At 33.5% G+C, this 27365-nt stretch overlaps 2 long non-coding RNA genes across 2 annotated transcripts in view; one reads left to right on the top strand and one right to left on the bottom strand.

Moving 5' to 3' along the window:
* LOC105738771 lies at positions 1-25611 on the bottom strand. Its single transcript, XR_001114624.2, has 3 exons — positions 25429-25611; positions 15102-15276; positions 1-412 (listed from the first exon to the last, which is right to left on the bottom strand). It is a non-coding gene; the product is annotated as an uncharacterized LOC105738771 (long non-coding RNA).
* The window catches only part of LOC105738772, a 58099-nt gene continuing 53538 nt past the window's right edge, over positions 22805-27365 (top strand). Inside the window, exon 1 of the long non-coding RNA XR_001114625.2 lies at positions 22805-23137. This is a non-coding gene — a long non-coding RNA (uncharacterized LOC105738772). The remainder of the gene's footprint in view (positions 23138-27365) is intronic.

The following is a 27365-nucleotide window of genomic DNA, read 5'->3' as shown; positions in this document are numbered from 1 at the left end:
AGGACTGAATTATAGAAACACCATAAGTATTTTAAATCAAAGATCAGCTATTTTAGGAATTCATAGTAATATCAATCCTATCTCATGTATTAACATTAGCAATCTAAGGTTTTCTCTAGCATGGGGAAATAGAGAAAAAACAATTCACGAGTTAAAAAAAAATCTTATTCTAAGCTTAAGATTTTTGTGATTAAAACATAAAATTATTGAGAGTGACATTTCTGTAATACTAATGGATGTGAGAATCATAAATTGCAATAGAATGACTTTCTAAAAAACAATATTGAATACATTTTCTTCTTTTACTCTGATGTAACATCACGTAGATCCTAACTCTGTATGTAGGTTTTATAGCTGTATTGGGCTGTTATAAGCCATGGCCCTTGAAAATCCTGATCTTTATTCTTTTTCTCTGTAAGATACAGAATGAGTTTTAGCACACAAGAGATCATCTGGAAATAAATAGAAGATTTTCATATTAACAATTTTCCTCTCTTCTGTTACATTCAGTATCTAAGGTTTTCACTTTCTCTTTGTCTGTAAAGAAACTAGATGATGTTTATCTGCTTGAAAACTATCATAACATAATGTACAGTATTATAATAATCTACTACGATAGTACCTTCTGTGTTTCTATGATTTTATTTAAATGTATTAACTTTCCCACAAGGATATATCATTAACTCTGCCCCAACATTTATTAGGAAAAATCATCTACGTTTTCTTGATCAGATTTAAAACTTCATCAATACTTCTACATGCTTTATGCTATTATATGCCAAAGCAGAATTACAAAACTATGAAGAATATATACTTATAAATTAACATTACATATAATTAACATTAATATAGAGGTTAATGTTATAAACATTTCTTATGTATATATCTCTCTTGTGATAAAGCACTTCCTTCCTCTCAAAATAACCCAGTTAATCTTTGAAACTCTTTTGATATGATGTGTTGTGTTATTATACACAGTATATGTAGGGATTAGGTTAAGAAGAAAAAGTCTACTAGAAAAACAAATTTAAGAATTGCTCCCTTCCAATTTTCCTTCCAGTTTAGCCATTACTGAGCCAAAGGTGAAAAGACTGAAAAAATTAAACTTCCTTTCTCTAATTCTACATCCCACTCAACTAGCAGGAGACTTAATTTTTATATACTTGTAAAAATTTGATTCATGTATGAAAATCTAGATTATGCTTTTCTTTGTTTAGTTCTAAAGAATTTACATTGTGGCCTATTTATTAAGAGTTCTGAGGTGCCTCATTGTGAGTTCAAGTGCAAAAGAGGATCTCTATTTGCATTTGAATTACCGCTATCCTCAAATAACCAATCAAGTAATGTCTCATTTTGAAGGGCAAGTGGGTGGGAAGAAAGAGTAGTAAGTATAAAGTTTATTTTTCACATGATGTGCCAGATCTTCCCCCACATATGATTTTTCAAACTGGGAAAGAATGGAGGAGTCGAGTGATTATTATACTCCTGGCATTTGGATGAAGACAAGGACATAGCCATGCCAATCATCTTTCCTATTTCATTTCCCAAAAGGGAAAGATCAGTTAGTAGGATTATCGTATTTGGTGTGCAGTAATTTTACAGAAAGTGTTGATTCTTTTCATTTATTTAAATGTGTACCACATATTATCCCATAAGATTCCACAGTACTATGTCCCATAAAAGTATATAATTTCTCATTTAATAAAAATAAACAATAAGAAAATAAGATACTATATTTTGTCATCTGATCCTTTAATATTTCAAATATTAACATTAACACTGAATCATAATCAGTGTGCTAAAATTAAAGGCAAAAATAGGTATTTTTGTTTTGCTTTATGTCAGAATAATTGTTGAAATGTTAAGCCTTTTTAAATTTAATGATTGGAAGAAAAAAAATGAAGACCACACTTAATGGAAATCAAAAGAATTTGTAGAATTTGACAATTTTCATGATATAAATACTGCATACATTTTAGCATGTATTAAAATTATATTAATATGCAATATATAGTCAACATGCAGTAAAAGGTTTCTACTGACACCTAATAACCATATCAGCATTTAGTTAACAGAATAACTGTATTCATTTTAGTTATATTGAAAGTGATAATTAATTGAGTTCAATCACTGGCTTCTTAAAAAAAGATTATACAGGTGGTATAATTCAGAGGTAGATTTTCTGTAACTTAACTAAATTGACCCAATTATGGTTATATTTGCATTATTGTAATAGCTAATCAATGAGCAGTTAATAATTGCCATTTGGTCACCATATGGCCAAACTAATTTAGTTATTCCAAGTGACCAAAATAACATAAAGAGCTATTTGTTATTCTATTAAAACCTTAAGTACAAATTGGAGTAACCATGTAACCAATATTCAAACTTGCAATAAAATATATTTCTTAAAAGAAAAATATTAAATCTAAATCATATAAATGTTCTGCTCATACCATCTGAGAGCATAATATGGCTACATTCCATACTTGAGTGCCAAATTTGTTGTCTGGCTGCTCTGGGATTAAGGTACATCCAAATAAAAGCATATGCTTGAAATATACAGAAGGCTACAAATGCACTTTTCTGTAGCTTTGGAAATGAACATGGACTATCTATCAAGAGAACTACAAGGCAGCAGAAGAACTTGAGCATCTATATCTAGCTACCAAATGAAGAGCTCTGTGTGTGTGTGTGTGTGTGTGTGTGTGTGTGTGTGTGTTTCCGTGCTCTTCTTTTTAATCATGGTCATGTAAATCAGCATTGAAAGCCATGTGGGTGATTAAGCTGAGAATCACACCCAAAACTTTCACAATCAGTGCACATATATGGTATTTTGGCTTCTTATATTTCTGACCATCTGTCAAAATGGCAAAAGGCCCAATTCAAAGTTGCCAGATCCTAGCAAGTAGTTTTCAGATGGTTATGGGTTTCAAGGGATATTCTAAATAATAAATAACACTTGTCATTTAAGGATTTCTGGCATTCTAATAAAAAAGAAATCATATTATACTTCTTTTATGCCAAAGTAAATAGTATATAGATAAACATCATACTTCCTAGTAAGTGAAGTAAGTAAATGGGAACATCTTGAAACAACAACTAAAAATATTACTTCTAGGTTGTTTGAATCATTGTCTTCTTTATATAGAGATTTAAGTGTTTTCCCATTCAGTAATGGATCTATATGAATTGGCCTGATTTGTAATTATATTAACTGGCCTCAACTGGACATAGGGGTAGGATTTGTGAAGTCCCTGTGTGAAATAGAAAGTCCGGTGACCTGAAAACCAAGGAAATCCTTGTACTTTATTTCTCTTTGCCTTTTATTTTTGGTGCCTTTCAACACCTTACTTAATAGCTCCAACTCTCATTTTATTCATGTTTAAAATTAAGCAACTGAAATAAGTAATTGCTCAAGTCTTTATAGTATTTTTTAAATTCTAGAATGCATAAAATATTCTCTATTCCTCAATGCCCCAATCACAGATCTTCTCTGTGTATCTTTAAAAATGGGCCCCCCTCTTTCCCAATCAGAATTATTTCCTCATTTGTGTTCCCATAGTACTTTGTACATAAATCTATTAGAATACCTAGTACATGATAGTGTAAGTTTATGTGTGTTTACAATATCTCTGGTAAACATTTTGAGAGCTCCTCAAGAGCAGACACGTTTTGGCATTCCTAATATTTAACCCAGTGCCCAGCATACAGTATCTACTGAATAGTCATGTATTACAGTAAACAGAGACACAAGTATGTGCAACACTAAAACAATAGTAACTTTAGAAAAATAAAATAAAACCACACGCACACACATTATATATATATTTTCAAATAAACATATATCTTACATATTATATATCACTTATATAATATGTATATATATATATTATATATGTACACATATATAATATATGTATATATTACATATATGTATGTACACATATGTAATATATGTATATATTATATATATATGTTTATTTGCAAATTTTGGCACTCTGAAGTGAGCATGACTTGCCCTAATGCACAGGAAAAAAATTTGTCCTATAATCCACTTTTAAATGTATGCATCAATGATAGCTTATAAGATTTATCCCTGCCAACATTTAATTTAATTAGGTGAGAATTCTTCCATTATTTTAGAAACTAGAACTAATTATTGCTATCTTTTAGATGCTTTCTTCGCAAAGACGTTTATATCCATCTGTCTTCTTTGTAGACTTTGTCAAAACTTGATGGGTTTCTATTTCAAGACAAGCTTTTGCTACATTCTCATTAGCTGCCATTTACCTCATTCTCTGAACTCTGTCATTTGGTTAGGATCAGTGCATTCACTTCTCGTCTTCTGCATGGCATCCAGACCAGAGTGCTCCTAAGCCTTGTCATCAGACCCAGGTGGCCTCACTTGGCCTTACCTTCTCACACGTAGACATTATAGATTTACTCTGTTCAGCTTTTTAAAAAAAGTATCACTCTAGTACACAGACCTAAAATGACAGTAATTCTTAATACTCTGTAACATGGTTAAGGGCAATAAGTGGTAGGGCTGGAATTGGAACCTAGATCTTGCCTTTTTGACTTCACAGCCTTCCTTCTATTAGTTGTTTTTCCAACTGACCCATTTGATCGTTCTACAGTTTTCTGGAGTATTGACAAGCTCCTATGTGTGGTATTGCCTCAGCTTACTCATTTGATATCTGGCAACATTAGATTCCAAAGTGAGAAACAGAAATCTGGTGTCTCTAAGATCCATGCAGAGCATACTTTGAGAATGAGCCTTGTGAGACTATAGTATCCAAAGCATTCTGTATTTCATGTAGGCAGAGTTTAAGATGTGAGACCAAAGAACAACACTAATTGTTGGGTAAAATAATAACATTTGGATGTTTCCAAATGATTTTCTTAAAAAATGTAATTAATAAATGGAACTGGGCTTTCATTTCCTAAATACATATTTCATACAGTGATTGCACAAGCCTTTCTTTGCATTTTGCACAACTGAAAGTTGGTCAAACATGTTGAATATGCAGCAATAATGAGATCTGTCATCCGAAATGGTAATTTTGCTTGAAGTCATGTTTTCTTTAGAGTCCTTGTTATTTAAATAAATGCACTTATCCTCATGCTAGGCTTGATGCATTTTATTTTTACTTTACTTTTTAAAAATGGCAACAATTTAAAAAGAATTTTGTGGGATAAATTATGAGGATCTTATCGTACAGCACATCTTTTTAGTCTCACTAAATCTTTCTGAACATATATAATCCATATCTGTATAGAAATTGTAGAATTTTTTTTCAAAAAAGCACAGAAAGCATGAATCTAATTTGAAGTTGGCTCAGTATCTGAAATGAAATATGAGAAAAACAAAAGTATGCAGTTAAAACTAGAACTAAACTTTAGCTGAAAACTTTGGGGTTTTCTGAAAAGGAAATGTCAAAATTGCAAGTAAGCAAAAAATTATTTAATCTACACAATGTCACTTTAAACAAATAGTTATTTAAAAAAATAAAGATGATGAAGAAGAAAACAAATTACAAAAGACAATTGAGTATGTTTCCAGAGATTTTAGTTATCCTAGAAGAGAGATGCCCCTTATTTTTATACCCATGAAGCTAACTTCATAACATTGCACAAAATTTGTTTAAGAAAAAAAATAAGCCTCATGGACTGTGGCATATAATTTTCCAATGTGTTATTTCTCAAAATAGTAACATCTTAAAATCTATACAGTAAGCTTCAGATTATTTCCAAACAAGGGCCATGGTCAGAATAAATTAGTAGAGAAACTTCTTTGATTCTTCTATAAGAAATTATGTTGGGAATATTAAATGCTTGGCATACAAATATTTAAAGTAGACAAATGCTTATCTAAATTGACCTTTAAGTGGATACTAATATTTTTGTTATACAAATATAAAAAGAAACTCACCTAGGGTTTCTTCTTTTAATAAAATTATAGAAAAAGCAATTTATATATAAATGTATTCTAGTGTCTCTAAAGTGGAAAAGAATTGTGTAGTTCAACAATGCATCCATTTTAAGCAAGTCCAAGACATTCCATGAGCTTGTGGAATGATATTTAGGATTTTGCTGAAATGGATTTCTACAAAGCCCTTGTTCACTTTTCCCCATGTGCGTGTGTGTGTGTGTTTGTGGTGTGTTTGTGTGCACGCACAATTTTAAAGAGATTTAATCACAATGAGTCTGATTAATTTACTTTCCTCTGATCAAAATGCTATTTAGCAAGAGTTGGATATTTGATAGCCAGTTATCTACGCTGGACTTTTTTCTTTGTATGGGGAAATGCGCATTTTGCCAAAATTAAATGGAAATCAAATATCAAGAATATGTGAGTAAGGTAAGGTATGAGATTTAGTGAGTTCCAAAGCTATAAATAAATTACGGTTGTGGTCTGAAATTCATTCCTACTGCTTATTCTCTATACATTATGCCAGAAGTTTCACTCTAGATACTTATTGAGGGCAGGGCTGGATTAGACTCCAGAAAAATCAGGGACACCGGGTGGTCTGATTCAAATGAGCAGCTCCAGGTCATTTTTCATACATTAATTAAAAAAATAATCAACTTAAAGAGACTTTGTCATGGCCTAGATATTGCTCTAAATACTTAACACATGTGAACTTGTTTAAGTTTCCTACCAAGTATATGACGAAGGTCACATTGTATAACCCATTTTACAGAGGAGGAAGTGTTAAGTAACTTGCTCATATCCATCTAGTTGTTAAGTGGCAGAGCTGAGCTTCAAACCCAGGCAGCGAGGTTTTCCCAAAAGAAGTGCTTGAGAAAACTATTAATATCCATTTAAAGGTCAATTTTAGATATGCATTTGTTTAAATAATATTTGTATGCTAAGCATTTAATATTCCTAACATGATTTCTTACAGAAGAATCAAAGAAGTTTTTCTACTCAATTATTCTGACCATGGCCCTTCTTTGGAAATAATCTGAAGCTTATTGTAGAGATTTTAGGATGTTACTCTTTTGGGAAATAACACATTGAAAAATTATACATGACACACAGTAAATTAGGCTTATGTCTTTTTTCTTAATAAATTGTTGTGCAGTGTCATGAGGTCAGCTGCATGGGCACTTCTTTTGGGAAAGCCCCACTGCCTGGGTTTGAAACTCAGCTTTGCCACTTAACATCTATATGGCCATGAGCAAGTTACACTAATCTAATTCTTAGATTAGGTTAATGATGCCCAAATTTTCTTCTTTAGTGAAGGGATTACAATAGGAGCCTCATAGATTCTACTCAGCAGCATGGAGGTGTTCATTTGACCTGAGGCATGCTGAAAAGTGGTTAGTAATTCCAAAGAAAACAAGTAGCAAGGATTTAATAAATTCAGGACTCACGAGCCTTTTCTAGAGCTGCCTTTTCCTTGCATCAACACCTTCTCATGTGGCTGCGTGTCATCAGCACAATCTTTTACATTACTTCTCACAATTTCAAATGTGTAGCAGACATTCCAATGTACCTCAAATTGTGCCCATTTTAGGAATCCAGACAATTCTAGGGCTAGAATATGGTGCTTTTGGCCAAGTCATTTGACTTTGATACTCTATAGTTTACCACCTGCAAAATGGGGATAATGGGAGCAACTACATCATCACCTTTTTTTGTGGATCAAAGGAGAGACCATAGGTAAAGAACCTCAAAATGATAAGCATGCAATACTATTTACATGAGGACATTTCCATGAAGTGAAAATGTTTGCATGGAGCCACCAGGCTAGAAAGAAACATGGAGAAAATAGCTTGTGGTCTATTTTCTGAGCTGCGGAATGAACTCATGTCTACATCCTAAAGGAAAACACCAGTTCCAGGAGGCAGCCTGTGAAAACACAGGGCTCACTCAGTTTTATGTGGGGCAACATGTAGCATGACTTAGAGGACAGAAGAATTTCCTCATTGCTTTAAAACAGAGAGGGCAATAGGAAGCCCAGAAACTCTTGGGAATCTCAAGGCTGGGCAGAGGGTAATCACGCCCTTGGTGTGGACATTGGCTTTTCTTACTGAGACAGAGGCTGTTGATCATAGGAAGACTGCAGCTTCCAGGGACTTTAAGTACCAAAAGGGAAATGTGGAGGACGAAGGGAAGGAATGAAAATACATTAGTGTGAAGTACACAGAAGACTCTCCTCTGGGTTTTCTAGAAATAGTAAGTTGAAACCTTGAGGGAAGCAAGCTGAAATCCTTTTTGGAAATGCACACACATGTGCACACATTCGACAGTGACCCTATTAATACCTACTTTGAGGCTTATAAAGGAAACTTGGGTTATATTGGGTATTAATTTTGTCATTCTAACTACATTATAATGTCTTCAAATGGAAACCTATTTTACGAAAAGCCTCTAGTACATAGCCCAACATGTAGATAATTGATCATTATTTTCCCACTCTCTGCTTTGCATAATTAGTGATCCTAGAACCACCTCTGGACTTAGGTGACTCTCCCAGTGATATGTTATCATCTTTGGCTTTCTTAAGGTTGATTTTTTATTGTGTATTTTGTACACCTCTGATCAATTGTTGAGGAAAAAATGTTTCAGGTTCTTCCTCAACCTCTCACCCTCAGCTTTCTAACCTGTTTCTTTATCATTTTGGTAGAGTTTCTTTTTGCTTTTATACAATCAAATAATTTTTTTCTATATTATATAATATGTGGTCTAACATAAATGTCTCTAATGTTGTATAAAAAAATTCTTGAACACAGAAATTTCCAAAACAAACAAATGAATGTGTAAGGTTTGCATGGATAAATTCTATTTTTATTAGGCTGAAATAATTAAAATAAAAATTTTGAACTGAACATATATAAAAATGCTTACATAAGTAATATTTTTGTTTTTTTTTCTATGTGAAAAATTATGATAGAACTTTTCAAATGCCTTGGCAAATATTCACTGGGGTGGAGGGGGAATATGACACAATTAGAAATAATTGTCTTCCAAGACTTTTTCTCTAAACACTGGGAAGAATTATAATATTATGAATTTTAAGTGTAATGAAATCCATAAGAGTAAAATTTTAAAAGAGAAGGACAAAGAAAAAGAGGAGGAGGAACAGGCAAAGAAGGAATTGGAGGATTTCATATACAAAAGCTGTTTAAGATCTATATATTACACATTTCCGTAATGTTATGACAATTGTTTTATAGGATCACATATTGTCAAGAGAATTCAAAACCTGCTTTTTCTTTGTTTGATTGTATATTTAAAAACTCAATATTTTTGCTGGGATTTTTCAGACTGTAAAAAAATGCTAAAACTCTTTCCCTACTGGAATGCCTCTGCTTAACCCATTTTTCTACATCGTTTCTTCTTGCATTTATAACTGGATCACACCAAACCAGAATACGCCCCACAGTACATCCAAGAAATATAGTGATAACGTAGGTTCACCCATATCTTTGTTACTTCGTTGGCCTTAGTTTTCGGTTGTGCCTGCTCCCCCTCCCCTTTGTTGGCAAATAGATCAATTTGAGGTGTCTGCTTTATTTCTCACAAGCATATGTAAGCATTTATTTATGGGTTTTCTCTTAATGCATTCCATATTAGAAAAGGCCAAGAGTACCACATTTCTTTAAAAATTCAAATTTCTTGAGAAACAAGGAGGAGGTGAGGGGGAGGGAGTGTTAACTTGGCAGACTGTGTTTAAAATATTTTGCAAGAGGAGCCCCCTGAGGAGCTGTCCATTAAACTCCCACCATTTTGCTGTGAGTAGTGAATGTTTTTCCTGGCTCTGAATTTATGTGATTCTTAAATGTTCTCACAGGTTGAAACAAAAAAGAAATAACTGAATGTATACTTGACTATTCATGACTAAATTATCTCTATTACAAAGAGAATTTGTTTCTTGCTTGAACTTCATACTTCCTTTTATTTTTCTTAGAGAAAGCATAATATGTGGATAAGTTTTAACACTAGTCCTCTAAGAATATCAGAAGGAACATTACATTTATGCCACGATTTTTTTCTCTTGTCTGCATTTGCCTGATTTTGGAGTGCTATTCACAGTCGCAGGAAAGCAGTTACATCTTTGAAAAGCACAAAATAAGTTCTGTTCACTGAGTGGGTAATTGTTCAAGGTCATCCATTTATTGTCTTTGTCTTGATTGTTTGAATTAGTAGCTAATAATGGTGCTGAAATGTGAATGAATTATTAGCAGTGGGGCATATTTTGGGGAGTGTCAGGAAATATTACAGGGCAATTAAGGTTATCCAATAGCAAAGCTGTGTTCCCAGCAGATGTCTTGTAATTACTGTGTTTAAGGAGTGTAAGGCTTAAACTAAGATTACAGCTTTTATATTGTCTGCCTTTAGAAGTCATATTTGGAATTTATTCAGTTTATTCTCCTGCCCTTTCCCTTTTGTTCTGATTCTGTCACTTACATTTTCATTTAAACATAGTCTTTTTATGAATTAAAATAAGCATCAGCAGATGGTATGCAGTATAGATGTTTATAAAATAGGAAAATGATTGCAGAGACATTTAAAATGACTATTGATAAATAATTTATATTGCTAGTATTTGTTACTCACTTTTTAATTTCTGGAATTCAAATATTTTTAAATCTCAAATAGTTTTACAACCTGGCATTTATGAAAGTGTTGCCCCAATTTATTCATACTTACCAGGGTGGTAAAAATCATTCAAGAAATGTTGAGTTACATATAATCTGGAAGCTTCTAAGTTTTAAAGGCAACACTCATCGCACACTTAATTTCTTCTTTCAACATTGACCTGTCACAATTGCTGTTGCTTAATTAAGTTTATAAAATATATTAAAATAAGTGGAGTAAAAATTGTTATGTCTCTAATAATAAGTATTTTTGATTTGCAGATAGAGCTTTAGGAAACAGCATTGCATGCATTGTTCACATCTGCTGTGAGTATACTTAACACAGCTGCGGTGGAGAGATGCTTGAAAAACATACTGTAAAATACACTCGGTTTCCTCTTATTGACATATTTAGCAGAACAAGGCTAATTGGACTATTCCAAGAAAGTATTCATGATCAAATCTGAAAGTTATGTATTTGACCAACTCATAAATTATTAGAGGACAAAGAGAATGGGTGGAAGGGGGAGTACCTAGCAAAATGTCCTTATTTGTAGATTGCTATCTCTCCTGAACTATGTAGAAATTTTAAAAGAACTAAAATGAAAATAAATAAAGAATGAGCATTAAGGTAAAAACAGTTGCATTAAAATCTACAGGTCTCTAGCTTACAATTATTAAGACTTTCTCAGTTTTGTATTCTCCATAGAATTGAATAGAGTATCTTGCTAATAAAAATGCCGCTATTAATAACACCTATGAGACCTTGGATTTTCATATTGTATTTAATTTCAACATATTTGGGAAATACTAGTTAGGGCTTTGCTAATAATTTTTGAATAAATAATTTTAAACATAAGTTTTCTAGAACTTTTGGAATAATTTTATGAGTCATTGGAAGCCTTAAAACAATTGGTTGCTGAGTCTTGAATTTCTCCTTATAAATGGCAAAGCATGAAAACATTTTATAGTTAGAACATTTTGGTCACTATCTTTGATAGACTCATTATGAATATTAACCGTAAATAGGCATACATATTTATGCAGTTTTAAAATATTTTGTTTAAAATTCAACAAGCAATTCTTGCATACTTACTCTTTGTATGCATTGTGATAAACATTCACAGAAGTATGCCTCTGAGTAAGACACAGATTCTCCTCTCAAGGAAAAAGGGAATTTTGTTTTGTGGACCAGATAGGTGTAAGGTACATACTGTGACCCAAAACAAAATGTTGCTAGTGTTATAATAAAAACACAGTGCACAGTGGCAACACAGGAGGAAAAATGACATGTCAATGCAGGTGATTGGAGAAGTTTTCCTGGGCCTTTAGCATTTTGTGTATGAAAAAAATAGGAAATAAGTTAGGTCAAAGAGGGAAGAGCAAATGATAGGAACTCTGGGCCAAGAAATAGACTTTGGGGACTTGGGGGAAAGGGTGGGAGGGGGTTGAGGGATAAAAGACTACACATTGGAGGCTGGGTGTGGTGGCTCACGCCTGTAATGCTAGCACTTTGGGAGGCCAAGGCGGGTGGATCATGAGTTCAGGAGTTCGAGACCAGCCTGGCCAAGATGGTGAAACCCTGTCTCTACTAAAAATATAAAAATTAGCCGGGTGTGGTGGCGGGCACCTATAATCCCAGCTACTCTATTAAGGAGGCTAAGGCAGGAGAATCGCTTGAACCCGGGAGGCGGAGGTTGCAGTGAGCCGAGATCATGCCTGCTCGGGTGACGGGTATACCAAAGTCTCAGAAATCACCACTAAAGAACTTATCCATTTAACCAGACACCACCTGTTCCCCAAAAACCTATTGAAATTAAAAAAAGAGAAATGGATGGAAGTGTAAAGGGATTGTCTTATTTAGAGATGAGAAAATAATCTTTTATTGCTAGGATGTAGATTTATAACATTGATTAATAAAGAAATAAACTTTAGTTAGGTTGGAGTTAGACTAGATAGGGCCTTAAATGTCACACAGAGGAGTTTAACGTGATCAATCAGTAGCTGTTTTGGGCTTTTGAACAAGAAAGTGAATGACCAGATCTGTGATTAGGAGATAATTTTGGAAACTCTGTGAAAGATGGAATTAAAGGGAGAGATTGGTGACAGAAAAATCAGCAGGAACCTTATTGCAATAGCTCAGTTTAGTGACAAAAGAGTCTTAGAAACCAGTAATTGTGTACTTTACCATTTTTTTGTTTTTGCTCATTTTATCTTCTCTGTCCTCCTCCACCCCATTGCTGTCAATAAGCCAAGAACAACAAGAAAAAAATCTCAAAAACTAATATGTGTTAGTTTTTAAAAATTCAATTAATAACTCAAAATAATAATAAAGACTCTGGCCCCCAGGGACAAAAGAGGAAAAGGGGACACTGAAGTGTAATTTAAACACAAATTTTGATATAATTTTATTGAAAGGAGGGAGATAATAGAAATAAAATTTTTTACCAAAATAAAATAGAAAAAGATTCCTTTCTCTTTCTTCAGGCTTCATATTATGAAATAATATGTATCACTGATACCAATGACTTATTTTTATGCAAAATTAAAATTAGCACTTTTGTACCATGATACCAAATTCTCTCCACTCCTCTCTCCCGCCTCTCAATAAAATTGTATCAGAATTTGTATTTAAATTACCACTTCAGTCTTCACCCCTCAACTTTTTAAAAGTTGTGTTATATTGTTCAATTCTGAACCAAGTCATTTACTAAGATTTGCACCCTTACCCAAATAACTCTGTTTGTCCTGGAGTTAATACTCGTCTCTTCTTTTTCATAAATTGCTACATTCCAAACAATAAAATACCTATGGAGATTGTTTTGTTTATGTTTGCTTATGGTCAGTCTCACCAGGTAACCTGTCATGAATTCATTGGTTCCTTTTTTGTTTCCTGGAGACATTCATTCGTTAGTCTTCATGCTCTCAATAGCCTTGGGGTTTCTAGACTTGAAGAATGGCTGATGTCTTAGGATTTCCCTTCAACATTATTCCAGGAATTCTTTCCAACCTCTCCTGTGTTGTAATCATTTTTCATTAATCCTATGTCTTCTTTATTCCATTATTTTGGTGATGTATATCTTCCCACAGAAGGGTGTATCACAAATACATATTTTTAGATCTAACCTATCTGTAAGTTGCTTTACTTAATCTTTGTCTTCTGATTTTTTAAATGGCGCATAGAATTCTAGGTTGGAATTAATTTTCTTTCAGAAGTCTAAATGTTGTAACTCCCATATGTGATCTTCTTTATCTTTGTAGAAGTTTTTAGCATCAAATATTTATACGCATTGTGCAATTTCAGAATGATATACTTTTGAATATGTTTTTATTCATTTATTATGTTGACTCTTCAGTGTGCGTTTTTCTTTATTTAGCAAATATTATTGGATATTGTCAATATGCTAGATACTAGATGTTAGGGAAAAAAGCGATCTATATTCTTAAGTTTTTGGAAATTTCATTCAATTATTTCATGTATTATTTTTAAGATTCAATGGCTGTGGGATGTAAAGAGATCCCCAGAGAAAGTATACAGTGGGAAGAAGACCTTGAAGACAACAATAAGAGGAAAGGAAAATCATCAATTAGAGGCTGATAGAAAATATCAGGTAAGTAAGATGAGACTCATTCATTTACTCAGACACTCATCCAACCTCACTCTTGGGAGCCTGTGGTTTCTGTTGCACATGGCTCCTGCAGTTCATGGAAGTGAGCCACTTCCCTGTTGCTCTCTCCCTTGGGCAACAGCAGAGTGCCTGTGGTCATGGTGTGCTCACTTGGCCCCGTGGCCCATCTCTAGCTCAACCCTAGGGATAGTGGCTAGTCCGTATATCTGTATTCCCATATTTCTTAACATTATTTTACTGCTGGTTGCAAATCCATCATTACTTCAAACCTCTGTTACAGTTAAAAAAATTCTCATAAACTTCTTTGTTCAAATTACCATGTGTTTTTCCTCTTTTGATTGTATCCTAACTGAATCACTGGATAAATATAGATCAAATTATAAACATGTATAAAATTATTATAGCCCCCAGATTGTATTAATGTTAGTTATCTTTGGATATATTGTCATTACATTGCTTATCTTCATATTCTAAGTCCTTACAATAAAAATATATGTTTGTGATAAGAAAACTATCAACATACTTTTCTTAATCCCCCCAAAAATTGTTTTTTATCCACCTGTAGACCGTAAAGAATGACCTGCAATTAGCTGCAATTACTCAGTATGATTTAATTTGGCTCTTTGTGCCTGTTCAAATACTGTGTGATGAACTTAGAGATAAATAACCAACAGAAAACCCAGAGTTTTGGTACCGTTTCCAGTACAAATTCATGATCTAATTTACTGATGCATTAATGTTCATGGAACATTGCAAGAAATTATTTTCAGAAGGAAGGCAGGTACACAATAGAAGTGTTAGGGTTTCAGCTTTCCCATTACATGGAATAATCTTCCTTGTCTAAAACTTTATTGGTTCCCACATCTAATGTATACTTACAGAGATCGGAGGGAGGATTATTTAAACCTTTTTGACATCCGAATTTGAATTTTAGTTGACATCTTATAAAAATCAGACAGTGTATTGATCAGAAGTAATCTAATTGGAAAAGGTCCATCATTTTAAAATTTAACTTCTCTTGATATTTGTTTATGTGTACTGGATCACAGGAATTCTGAAATGAAAATGCTCTTACTTCAATAGAGAACCTTAGGTAAGCTAGGTAGTTACTCTAAAGGCCAGTAGAAGGGCTAGGGAACACACAGTGAAACTGGAGTAGTTCTCTTAAAGTTTGATTTAGACTATAAAGTGGTTTCTAAAAATTGCAATTTTCTTTCTCTCAGAAAATACATAATTTTCACCTTTAACTTGATTCAAAGTTAACTTGCAGTTATAGCTTTGACATTAGTAAAATCCTGCACTACTATTATTTTTAAAGCACTATTGCAAAAACCTAATACATACCATATTCTATATTTTATTTTGCAATAAAATAGAAAATTTCATCATATGCATTTAATTGTTTCACTATTTCTCAAAATAATAGTTTCACATAATTTTAAAGTATAACTGTAGTATGTTAGCAGTTAAATCTTGCCTTTCCTGGTTCAACCTAAAATTTCTGCCCTGGAAAAACAATTTAGCAGGTTTTTATCAGGGTACTAGATGGTAGCCTCAGAATGAAGCAAATGTGTGTACTAGGAATAAAACACAATGCTTTAAGAATTAGAAATGTTACACACAATTAAAATTATAAGAAACAGAAAAAGGACTAAATCAACTTTGTTTAACATATCATTGTGTAATATTATGTATGAAATATATAGGCTTGGTATGGAAAACCAGGTAGACAACTCAAGTTTATTTTATGAAGTATTGTCAAACATGAGCTGCTCTTGAGAATATTGAAACTCAGATTGGAAGCATTGCCATAGAGACTACATACTTGATAGGAACAGTTTTCTTTTCTTCTTTTAAATTTGATTAGTAATTTTGATATTTTCAACTTCATGACATCAGAAAAGTCATTCAAAATATTCATGAAGATATTAGAATTCCTTCTTCTGGAATAGGAATACATTTGTTTTATTTTCAGCCTTAAGTAGCTCATTTTTAGTTATTGGTCTGATTTTCCTAAATTTAGGATAATAATATCTTGCCCAACCCGTTGTCATAATAGAAAAGATCATTTTATGTACGATTTTGGTTAGCTTCTGCTTTGCTTTGTCAAATTTAGAACCACTTGAACATCGTGGTTTCTAAATTTAGTCAAACCCTTTGAGCTTTAAGTTCCGTTTGGTGCTGGCTGAACATGAACTGCTGCTTTGAAAAAAAAATTCTCTTGGCACTATCAGAATCTAGATGTGTGCACTGCACAGACCTCCTCTTATTTAAAAGAAATACATTCACTTTTATTTGAAAGTTGGGAGCTCCAAGAGGATAAATAATAAAATGAGAAACTTGAAAGAAATAGGTCATATTTTGAAACAGCTCTCAAGCAGAATTAGGCCTTTGGGTTTAGGACATAATATTATTTAAAAGAGAGAGAGAGATCCATTTTAGTTATTTTAAAATGTAGTGATTTAATTTATCTCAGGAAGTTAAAGCAAACTCTGTCCATTATGTTGCCATTAGTTTGGTGTTACTAAGAAGGATCTTGTTGAAGTATTTTTCATTAAAGACAACTTATTTTCCACAGTGTAAGGGATAATCAGAATATACATCCCTCAAAGTCAGTGGGTTAATTTTCTTTTTCACACTTGTACAACAAATTTAATATAGAATGATAATTAAAATTAACATTTATGGCTGGGCGCGGTGGCTCACACCTGTAATCCCAGCAGTTTGGGAGGCCAAGGTGGGTGGATCACCTGAGGTCAGGAGTCTAAGACCAGCCTGGCCAACATGGTAAAACCCCATCTCTACTAAAAATACAAAAATTAGCTAGGTATGATGGCACCCACCTGTAGTCCCAGCTACTCAAGAGGGTGAGACAGGAGAATCTCTTGAACCCGGGAGGCAGATGTTGCAGTGAGCCAAGATTGCCTCATTGCACTCCAGCCTGGGCGACAGAGTGAGAATAAAAAAAGAAAGAAAAGATAAAGAAAGAAAAAGAACATTTACAAGGAGACACATCAGGCAATGTCCTAAGCTTTTTACATGTATTAATTCATTGACTACAACCACCCTTTAAGATAGGTACTACTATTATTCCCAATTTACAGATGACGAGGCTGAGGCTCCAATGGTGAACTAACTTTTTAAGTATCACACAGATAGTAACACAGGAAGTTGCACAGGAAAAGCCCGGGTCAGAACCAGAGCCATCTGTTAACTCCTACTATGCAGTATCTCAGTAGGCTGGATGAAATCTAAAGGCAACGATGTTCAGGGATCCAAGCTTCCCCTCATTCTGTCCACATCAAGCAAGATAGCCTGTGTTTATGTAGCAAAGATTTTTTTTTCTCAACTTGTGCACTCACTCTTTAGACACATGTACAGAAAGCTTATGTAAAACCTGCCACACATAATGTTCAAATTGTGACATAACACAAGGTTGTAAGCTCCTAGACATTTTCTAAAGGAATCTTACTTGTCTCTTAAACTGAACATTCTGTCAACTTGCTTGAAACTTTCTGGGAAAACACACACACACACACGCACACACACTTCACATGATTCTTTGTATTTCCAGTCTCAGCATGCTTTTCCTTCCTTGGTAGCTCAAATCTAGGCTGAGCATTCCTAGTTTGTGTGTTCATCCTCCTAATATTCTCTATACTATTTCCCTGTATACTTTGATGGCTTCTCCTGCAGGCCTCATGCACAGTTAGTAAGCGCTGGTTGTAACTAAATGAATAAATAAAGGAATTGCTGTAACATAGAGAGCTGCTGTTCCTGAGAGATGACTCTTTAAACACAAATAGGAGAGAATATTATGTAGACAGACTTCTGAAGGTAGATACATTTTTCCTTTTGTCTGAGAATAACCGAAAATCTGGTTAGAGAAATGCCCAGAAAAGTAATCTTTTCTCTATGCTTACTGCCCCCTTGTAAGATAAATTCAGAGTGGTCCCCTAAAGAATTGGGAGGATTAAACTGAAATGCCACCGAGATCCTATCTGAAAACACTTTGGGATAACATCTCCAACTCTAATGAGCCTCTTTACTGGCAGCAAACAAGACAGAACATTTAGATATTTACGGTTTTACAGCAGGTTGGACCTTATGGGTAAAATTTCCTAAATCATATTTTCCTTTGTTATTTTAGTTTTAGTTTATTACTCTTAGGTTTCCTTCATAAGGATGCTAGGGAGCCAAGAGACTTGTGAGCCCGAAATTGTTCAATACCAACCAGCCCTTCCCCAAAAAGAGGTAGTCATTTTCTTTTTCCTTTTTTTTGTATTTAAGACCTCACTTGTAGCATTTACTATACCTTATTATAGTGCAGCCATAATATTGGGTATTCAATAAATGTTGTACTGAATTGGATTGAATATTTTAGCTCTTACCTTAAAACATCTTTCTTACAATAACAAACTGAGCGAAAAGTGCACAAATGGTCTCCATTTTATGTTGGATTATACATGACATTTCTAGGAAGTGAAAAATGTAGGGAATTGCAGGGGCAATAATTTGTAGAGTGTTGGAGATAGAAATATCAACAAAATGATATACTCCAAGCTCATCCACTACTTAATGGTGGGTAGTCGGGTTCTATTCTGTGTCTTTAAGTTATTGTCACTGCCCCGTCATAAATTATAGTGACATACACTGTACCTATTTCTTACATTCTTCTGTAGCAGAGTAAGCAGAATTACCAATTTCACATTTTCTGTGCAGTTCCCTGTAGATGGGATGTTTTTTAAAAAATGGGAGTTTGAATGAGAATAAAGGGTAGAAGGGCTATAACAATCCAAAATAAATAAATTTGTAAAACTCTATCATCATGCATGCATTTTCCCATGTGCTCTGGTGTGTAAATTCTTTTTTCCCTACATAGATACCTGACAGAGAGTATAAATGCTTATGTATCTTTAAAACAGCCACTATTCCAATACAAGAGAAGAATAAAACTAAAATGTTGGTATATGACTGCAGCCAGAAAAATCAAGAAATCTGCCTCTCCATACTCCAGATTAGCTTGAAATTTTCTGTCTTCCTTTTCCCTTTTGGAACTCTAATTTTCTTTTTTAAACTGGAGCATACGAATTTTGCAGAAGTACTTATTATTAGCTCTTCTCCACAGGTTTTGTTTGTTTCCGAAAAATTAGGTTTTCTTGGAAATTTGCTTTAGTGAGTAAACCATATTTAGAATATTATCTTGCTCAAAGTAGACATTCAAAATGTATTAAATAAATTAATTAATGTGTTTTACTTCATGTAAATGTACCTATTTGATTATACAGCTTTGAATAAGAAGATTTCAAAGAGAGATTGTAAAGAGAGGGATCACGTTTGAAATCCCTTTCAGCTCTAAGCTCCTTCTTTGCCATCCTTTTTGGGTCATCTTGTCTAAAACTTCAAAATTAGTATCTGAATGTAGCATGAAGCTACCCTAATCGCTACACAGCAAAAAGGAAAAAATATAACTCATAGAATGTGATGAAAACTATTTGAAGTATATTAAATATAAAAAATATTTGGCGGAATATACACAAAACCAAATAGTGTTTACCTGGAGAGGGTGTGATGGGAAAGTCTGGGCAGAATTTAGTTTCTTCCACTAGATTGTAAGTTTTATACAGCAAAGTCATGTCAGTTTTGTTTTCTATTGCATGTCAAACTGCTAATATGGGGTTCAACCCATGGTACGTGTTCAAGAAATATTGATTAAATGATATTATATTCATTTTTCTTCTGTATACGTTTTTACAAAGAAAAAATATTCCTTTTCTAATCAGAAAAATAAACAATGAAGTTTTGTAAACAACTATGCAATATAGCATATTATTGAACCTCTGTAAACATTTGTTGAGTGACTGAACCCAAGAAAAGAGCATGAAGTTAGTTGGGCAGACTGTGAAACATGAGCCACTGTTCTTTAGCAGCATGAAAACCACACCTTTTTCATCAGGATAAAACTGAACACCTAACACAGGCATGTCCAGGTCACCTGTATCATGGCTCTCCCCAGTGTTTCCCGTCATTAGGCTGATGCTAAAGAGGCCAGAACTTTCCAGTGGGAGCTTATTTAATATATCTCTAGTCCACTTCAAATGTATCTCTAACTCCAGGTATTCACTTTCCTTCTTCTACAGACTTAGAGAAAGAAGTGTCATTTTCTATCTCAAAAGCTCACGACTCCACCTATGCCTGGGATCCAGTCCCCATGGTCCTGCTCCAGGGCCTGATTCCACCAAGCTGCCCTCTTGTTTCTGGAATACAACTCCTTACCATGGCTGTCCCCATCCATTCCACAACTGTGCATGACTCATGTCTTCTAAGAATAAAAAATCAAACCTCCAGCACCCAAGGAGCTGATCAAGCCACTGCCCCTTTAATAACTTCCCATCGCCTTCCAAAGGTAAATTATTCACTGAAAATCTGTGTGGCATTTGAAATCTCTGGGGAAGCTGGTGAGGTGGAATGGATAGCGATTTTGAAGTAGCCTACACACCAGCAAGGTACCATCCAATAGGTTTGGCTGGACTTCTGCTCCTTGGCTACTGCCGCTGATTCCCACTCCCAGCTCTGACTGTTGCATTCGCCTCATGAAGCTCTTTGTTGTCTCCAATGGGGACACAGTATTTAGCCTCGTCATTCCCCTGTTGTCTGTGACCAGCCATAACCTTCTCATGGCTGTTTTTATGACTACATGACAGAGTTTTTTTCAAGTTTTACATTACTATAAATTCAGACAAGGTTTTTTGTTTCCTGATCACCCACTTTCTCCTTAAATCTTATGCTTCAGTTTCTGCTTCCACCATTTAATAAAACATCTCTCACAAAGAGATGATTAAGAAACTCTTACTTGTGAAACAATGGTTTTCTTCAATTTCATTCTACTTCTCTTCTCTGGATTATACATTACTATAGACTAGAGATCACAAACTGGTAGCCTGTGGACCAAATCAAGATAGCGATCTATTTTCTATAAGGATATTGTTTTTAAAAAATGTATTTATTTTGAAGTCAGTTACTTTATATGCGTCACATGCATTTCACTTTGCCTTTGTCCCGTGCCTTCTTATTACTTTAGACTTGGCTTGCTGCAATATTTGCTTGACCGCTCAAAAGATTCAACTTTGCATCTCTTAGATAATTCTCTCCTTTGAGCTACTACTCTACTCTCTTTGTTGTTTTTAACTACCTTTAGGATCACTCTTTCTTTTTCTTCTCTCTCAAGTTCTTCCAATTCTGCTTCCTCATCCCATCTTTGAGATATAGATACTTTATAAAGATTTGCTCATAGTCTTTGTTTTTTCTCTAACCACACTCACTTCCTTGGTAATTTTGCTCAGTCTTATACTCTCAATTGTCACCTTTACCTAGTGAATTCCAAGAATCCACCTGTCTCCTCCTGACTGCCTGTGGGTTCTAGTGTGCATTGTACATCTTCAGCAACCGTTCTGAAAACCATTTAAATTTAGTATATATAAGTCAATATTTTTCTTGTAGCCCTAAAACCTACTCTTTTTCCAACATACCTTTCTGGTTATTACTAACCTCCTAACTGCCTAGATTAAAAATGTCAATTATTACTATTATCTCTCTCTGATGTTTCTTTATTGTCAAGTTCTATATATTTCCATCTATCATATTTCTTTATCCTGATTTTCACTTCCCTTATATGATGCTCATGAAAAATCAGCTTTTCTTTAATTTGATGGTGCTTCCAATAGAGTGAAATTTTTTTAATTACACAAAATAGTGCACATCTAATATCCAGTATTTTCCTAGACATACTACTGTTACTCTTTTTTAATATATGGTCTTTTAAAGATGGTATCTTATGTTTACAAGGTTCACCTTTCTTCCCCTTGATGAGTATCATGAAGTCTCATTTTCCACACCTGAGTGTCTCACAGATCCACCTCTCCTTCTTATAGAGACATTCCCAAAGAACATTTTACATTACATGCATGTACAAAGGGAAGCCTGTAATTTTGACCTGGTAAGGAATGGGTGAGTTGCTGATCACCCTTTCTTTTTGTAATTCAGTTTAAGAAACAAGCTTCATTTTAAATTCCAATTCTATAGTCATATTTTCTACAATATTCATTATTTCATTCTTTCAACAAGTTAATATATTAACTTTTATTCCTAAACCAATTATTTTTTCCTTATTCATTTTATAACTCATTTCCAGATTAAACTTTCTGAAGCCTAGTTCCACTAAGTTTCCCCTACTATTCAAAAATGTAACAATGGTTTCCTCTTGTATATAAAATATAATGTTCAACTCCAGTGTAAGGCATTCAATTCTTTCCACAACCTGAACCCAAACTTCTTTTCCAACCTGATTTTCCCATGTACATGTGTCACACCCTTCAGCTAAACCAAAACGTTCACCTTCCACCCTGTGGTGGATAGGCTCTGTGGTGGCCCCCCATGATCCCCATGTCCTGACATTTATGGCCTTGAATAGTACTTTCCCCTGAGTATGACCATGACCTGTGACTTGCTTCTAACCAATAGGATACAGCAAACAAGACAGGAGGAATGCGATTACATATTTATGATTACGTAGAGAAGATGGTGTGATCATCTTGTTAAAGTTTATTTTTTCCTGGCTGGATTTAAAGAACTATACTGCCATGTTGTAGGCTGTATGTTGGGTGACCATTGTGACAAGGAACTTAGGGTGGCCTCTAGGAGCTGAGGATGGTCTCCAGTTGAACATCAACAAGACACTGAAATTCTCTGTCCTTTAACTGCAAGGAACTAAATTTTGCCAACAGAAATGAATCTTTCTCCAGTTGAGGTTCAGATGAGACTGCGTTTCCTGGCAAATCCTTTTTGCAATCTTGTTCACCCTAAATAGAGGACTCAGCTAAGCCCTTCCCAGATGCCAGATCCACAGAAATTTTAAGGTAATAAATGTGTGTTATATTAAACTGGAAATTAGTGATAATTTCTTATTCTGCAATAGAAAACTACTACTCACCTTTTGCTTTTGCATTATGTCTGAAAAGTCTTTCTCTATATGATCATATATTTTAACTCTACCATATATTATAACTCAATGCCAATTACTCCAAGAAGTATCCTCATGTCTTGGGAAGCAATCTATCCCATCTCTCAACTCCAACATCACCTTACTGGATCTGCTTCTAAGAACATACTTCTTTTACATTTTTATTATGGGTGCTTATTTTCTCTTTTAGACCATAACCTTCTAAAAGGCGGAATTTTATTTGATTCATCTTTAAAAACAAGGGATCCAACACATTGCTTTGAATATGTTAATAGCTCAATAAATACTTTAACTAAATAAAATTTTACAAAATATTTGAGCCTAAATATTTCGGTGCTGGGAAGATTAAAATATATGCTAACTTTCTGTTTTATACAATGACAAGCTTAGTGGGCAATTGATCACACTAGTAAATACTGCAGAGAAATAGACTCATACTTCTAATTATTTATTTTTTCAAAATCTGCTCAAACTCCTTTGCATTGTGAAATATAAGAAGTTTTTCTAAAGGAATGATATAAATACATAGTATTAGAAAAAAATAGAAATTAATTTTTATGGAAAAAATAATAGTTTTCTAAAGGTTTTACAAGGGCCTTACTATTAAAATAAAAGGAAAGCAGTTTAACTTTATTTCTCCATGGTCTACAATATTTGTCTTCTATTGATAATGAACACTCTATCTGCTACACTCATAACTGTTGTCTGCATTGGGAGAATGATTTTGATTAACATACATAAGAGCATAAAATAAAAATTTAACCTTTTTTAGTTCTTCAAAAACATCTATAAAAATAGTAAGTGAAATGAAAGCAATTTTCTATTAACAGGAAGATAGTCTAGGGCTGAGTTTATGCTTTGTGGAGCATCCATGTTGTATGTGAAAGGTAGCTGCACTTTCGTAAGAATTGCTGAATAGTAGAGAGAATTGGAATAATATTTAATATTACATATGGTAATACCATTAAAATATAAGCAGATTTATACATGTTTTCTCCTAGGAATGTGTCTTCATGTACTAGTTTTCTGTCTATATTGAGAAGTCATGATTATTATATCCTTATTCCACACTAATTAGCTCATTTCCTAATAGCAGTAAGTGCCAGTGTATCAAAAATATAAGATTGTTCTGAAAACTGCTTAGATGTAATAGATGTAATAGAGACTCAGGACACTTTTCTGAATTTTCATTTATTCAAATATTATTTATTTATAGAACTATGGTTTTTAAAAATAACATTTTTAGATCTGTACTATATAACCCTGGTAGAACCAGTATCACACCAAATGTGTTCGATAAACACCTCTAAATTGCTAAGAGTAAGAAGAAAATGATCTTTTGTGATAAGAGATTTAAAAATGGTAGTCTATTTCAAAAATATCAAAAATAAAAGAAGGAATAAAAGCTTCACAATAAATTAATGCTTTACTCTCTAATACACTTCCTTTAAATATAAAACATTCCATTTAGCATTCAGAAACTGCTATTGAATCAGTCTACATCAAAAACATATTCACTCACTACAATTTGTGTTGTCATTTTGGAATATTACTTTAAAGCATGAGTCACAAAGCATGTGAAGTGCTATTGTCAAAAAAGTCATAACATATGTTATTTAAAGGAACACATTAAATTCTGCATTATTGTAAATACACTTTTCATAATGCTGTTTGCTAAAATACTTTAAAAAATCTACAAATTTACTTTCAATAGCTTTTCATTGAATAGGAGATTTTTAAAGCATATACTCTGGTTTTGTGCTTCTCTGCAAGGTGATAATTTCAAGATTATCATTATAATGAGTACATTCTTTAAAATTTAAATGTTTTAAATTCAATATGCCTATAATTTTCTGTGAATCTGCACACATAAGTATCCACACGTAATTCTTATGAATATAGATTTCATCTCCTTTCCCCACCTATATCCACTTTCCTGCAGAACAGCTAGAGTAAGTCATTTAAAATGAAACCCAGATTATGCCATTCTGCTACTTAAAACACTCCCATATCCCTCCATAACACTTAGGATAAACCAAATTACTTGGCTGCTCAGCACCCTACTTGATTGGTCCCTGCCTCAGCCTCTCTAATGTCAATGCCTATCATTCTTCCTTAGTTCAGGGTGTGATAGCTATACTGGTAACATTCTGGCCCTTGAATGTCCTTGAATATCTGAAGATTTACCTCTGCATTATGGTCACAGCTGCTCCCCCTTTATCTTCTTATGCTTATTTCCTTCTTGACATGCAAATCTTAGCTTATATGTCACCATCTCAGAGAAGTCTTTGTAGGTCACTAACTCAAAAGTAGCTGCCGTCTTCCAAGCGTTGCCCATAATGTCACCCCTGCTTAATTTTCATCTGAGCTGTCATCCTTTGTGTATGTAGGTGTATATATATTTATTTTGGTTTGATGTCAGCCACACCCAACCAAAAGTAAGCGGCATAGACCTAGCGCCTGGCCTTTAGTAGATGTTTTGAAGGGATGAGTGGAACAGTAAGATACAGAGGGCTTGCTGTAGCTTAACTCCTAACTCTTAAATTTTGGCTTTTTATATCATTTGCTATGTGACTTTAGGCAATTACTCAAACTCTCTAAGCCTATTTCCTCATCAGTAGAAATAAAATTGTCATATCTATTTCATGAGGATTTTTGAATAATAATGAGATACTATGTATTCAATATTTAACTTGTTGATTGATACACAGAAGTCAAAAATTGTTAGCTATTTAAATGTTGTATATATGTGTGTGTATACATATGTACACATATATGTATATACATATGGAGAGAAAGAGAGAGTCTCATCTTCAATACAATACATTATATTTCCGAGGCTAATGTTTTATGTTATTTATGAATAATTTAAAACATAAAATAACACTTATGAGAAAAAATAAAGTTGTGAATGATAAAAGAAACATTAAAGGTTATACTTGGATTGAAATGTAATTTTCTCAACATAATTGTTAGTAATTTTTCTCCATAAAATGTGTCTGTATTTTATTGCAAATATAAAACAATCAATACAGAAGAGTATAAAGTTTCAAAAGTACTTACTTCATGATCACCTTAATTTTACTATTATAGATTTCATCTTACATTGTCTGTTTTTATGAAAGCACGTGATTCAAATGCTCCATTACTTCTATTACTCTATAGAGTATTGAAAATCAATGTATTTTTAAAAAGTAAATGACTGGTGGGCTGATGATAAATGTTATTTAATGAAAGACAAATATTACTTTTTAAATGTTTTAAAACATAACTAATATGTGAGAATTCATATTTTTATAAATATGGAGTTTTTATTCTCCAGAAAATTTAATTATCTCACCTTTTTAAATTTATGCTGCTGTAAGGGCCTTCTGTTTCGCAACATTATTGGAAATACAGTCTCTAAATCTTCATTTTAAAACTTGGCTTTTAAATTGAAAAATTTAAAAATATGGGCTTTTAGAAAGACTTCTGGAATTAAGGGAAGAAAATTTATAAGAATGAATAAAGTTACAATATTCTAAGACAGAAAATGACAGGTTGCTGTCACTGATGTACAAGCTAGACCAATCTGTTTGGGTCAATGTGCGAATGTTGACTTAGGAAAGAGATATAGCAGGAAAGCAAAAGTTTTGTACACTAGAAAGCCACATGGCAGTCTGAACTTTTCAGAGGAGATGGGTGGGGCTTATGGATTCTTTAAAAAAGCAAAGTCATCACACTTTTAATATAGCATATAGGGCTTTCTTTAGTAAAAACGTATCTTTCTCCTAAATCAACATTTAGACTTATAGTCAACTATAAAAAGAAAGGCTGACTACCAATTAACTGACTCTTTCATACCACCCAGGCAAGCTTCTCAGTTACATTTGTTATTTTAGAAAAGTACATGTTAGACTGAAGAGGGAACCCACATGGGTTTTGGCATTCTTCTTTTCTCCTCAAATAAAACATGAAAAGCTGTATTGAAAAGAAGATCAAATGATGAACAAACTGAATTTGTTATAATTGTAGTTAACAATATCTAATAATTTTGTTTCTTCTCACAAAGCTCAAAAAACAGTGTTAATTCAGTTCATACCATTTGAATTACAGTGAGATGCTTCAAAAGTGTCAAGTTAAAC

The sequence above is a fragment of the Nomascus leucogenys genome, chromosome 9 (genome assembly GCF_006542625.1).
Source record: "Nomascus leucogenys isolate Asia chromosome 9, Asia_NLE_v1, whole genome shotgun sequence".
In the NCBI taxonomy this organism is placed as follows: Eukaryota; Metazoa; Chordata; class Mammalia; order Primates; family Hylobatidae; genus Nomascus; species Nomascus leucogenys.
This window is presented reverse-complemented; position numbering and strand designations above follow the sequence as displayed.